At 49.4% G+C, this 2,237-nt stretch overlaps 1 pseudogene; it reads left to right on the forward strand.

Moving 5' to 3' along the window:
* Positions 1–271: 271 nt before the first annotated feature.
* LOC139063796 (piggyBac transposable element-derived protein 4-like) lies at positions 272–1,934 on the forward strand (annotated as a pseudogene).
* The last annotated feature ends 303 nt before the right edge of the window (positions 1,935–2,237 follow it).

The raw sequence follows: 2,237 nt of genomic DNA on the forward strand, positions 1-2,237 counted from the left end.
GATGGTAAGCTACTTGTAGCCACAGCCGCCCTGGGGAGGTCTGACAGAGGCGAGGCTGCCATTTGGCGCCGTCGGCCCCTCTGACCACCACTAACACAGGCAAGTTGGGTGAAGTGTCTTGCCCAAGGACACAACAGCAGGATACTGCTGGCGGGAGCTGGAATCGAACCCATGACCCTCCGATCATGAGGCAACCCGCTCTACCACCTGAGCTACTGCAGCCCCATATACATGTTAGCCCTCCACTTCTTTTACTCTGAGCACAGTGAGTATGTGGCGAGGTGGAGAAACGAGGGCCCGGGCGGGATTTGATCCCCAGATTCCCGGGTGAGAGTCATACGCACTAACCAGTCAGCCAAGTAGCCAGGGCACACGATCAGTCGAGACACTGACAGGACGCTCACACTGCCACAAGTAGGCAACTGGCCAAGCGGTTATGTGTTGAAGAGGTTCTGGTCCTGGTTTTTGGACATGATGAAGAGGGCACTGACATTGAACTAGAGATAGCGGAGGATGTCTCTGAAGTGGAAGACAACACAGATTTTGATTCAGATTTTGAGGAGACTGATGGAGAGGAAGAAGCACCTGAAGAGCAGGCACCTGAGGAGACATTCCAGTCAAAGAGCGGACACTTGTTCTGGTCTTCCTCCACCCAGGACAGAGGAGGTAGAGAGAGAGTGGAAAACATCATAAAGACGACACCAGGGCCAACGCAGTATGTGAGCTCAACTTCCAACTCTTTACCAGAGTCCATTGAGGGAATTCTCACGGAGATGACAAAGCTGGAGGGGAAACGTGTGTTTGGGAAGACCTGGACAGAAATCGACCTGGTTGACCTCCAAGCCTACATAGGGCTGTTGACTTCAGCAGGAGTATATCGCTCAAACCATGAGGCTACAAAAGGGATGCAGAGTCTGGCAGGCAACTATGTTCTTACAAGTTTCACGTCCTTTCAAGAATTGTTCGATTTCATAACAGATACACAACCCGTCCGCTGGAGAAATGACACACTGGCTACCATCAGGAACGTTTGGGACAGGTGGGACGTATGTACGTTCCAGGCCCTGGGGTGACAGTTGATGAGCACCTGGTTCTTTTCAGAGGCCACTGTTACGAAAAGGTGTACATTCCAAGCAAACCAGGGAAATATGGGTTAAAGATCTGGGTAGCATGTGATGCCGAATATGCAGGTATACATGGGGAAAACCAGTACTGGATGGACCGAAAAAAAACAGGGAATGTGTGTTTTGCTGGACATGACAACCGGTCTTCAAGGGCATAATATCACATGTGACAACTTCTTCACATCATATGCTCTTGGTCAGGAGCTGCTGAAAGCTCACCATGGTAGGGGCAGTGAGAAAGAACAAGCCTGAACCTAACCCTAACCCTGCACTGGTGTTGACCAGAGGAAGAGAGACACTCGCATCAACATTTGCTTTCACTGACACACACACTCTTGAGTCATTCCCAAGAAGAAAACAAACATCATTCTGATGAGCGCTCTACAAAACGATGCCGCTGTCAGTGCCACAGAGGACAGGAAGTCCCTTATGATCCACAACACAAAGAACAAAGGAGGCGTTGACTGTCTGGATAAGGTCAAATTTCATCCATGCATTTTTTTATGTAAATCATAGCATTTTGTGTATGACAAATTCAATATGGTTCCTAATCTCATATTTATTGTTCCTTTTATTGCAGCTTACTGGTACATGCACCTGCAAGCAAATGACAGCCTGTTGGCCTTGACATCTGCTTTCAACGCATATGTGGTGTGGGCAGCCAGCGACCCAACCTGGAATCAGGGGAAGAGTTACAAGAGGAGACTTTTCCTAGCAGAGCTGTGGAAAGCTTTGGTGACTCCTTATATTCAGCAGCGCCAGCATATTCCCTACACACCAGCCTCTGCCAGTACGGTTAGGAGTGTGTAAGCCCCAGCCGCTGCCCTGGCATCTCTCCCCGACTAGGACGTGTACAGAAAAGGAAGCGCTGTGAGCTCTGTGCCCTAGAGACAACCAAACAAGCCTGAGATGCTACAAATGTGATGTTTATGTTTGCACGGCCCACTCTGACCTGAGTCTCACACGCCACTCGTGCATGAATGCATGCACGAGTGGCAAGCACGCACACACACACACACACACACACGCACACACACACACACACACACACACACACACACACACACACACACAAAACTTCATTTTTAGTTTGGTCTATGTTTTTCTATTTCA

The sequence above is a fragment of the Nothobranchius furzeri genome, chromosome 17, assembly GCF_043380555.1.
Source record: "Nothobranchius furzeri strain GRZ-AD chromosome 17, NfurGRZ-RIMD1, whole genome shotgun sequence".
NCBI classification, from domain to species: Eukaryota; Metazoa; Chordata; class Actinopteri; order Cyprinodontiformes; family Nothobranchiidae; genus Nothobranchius; species Nothobranchius furzeri.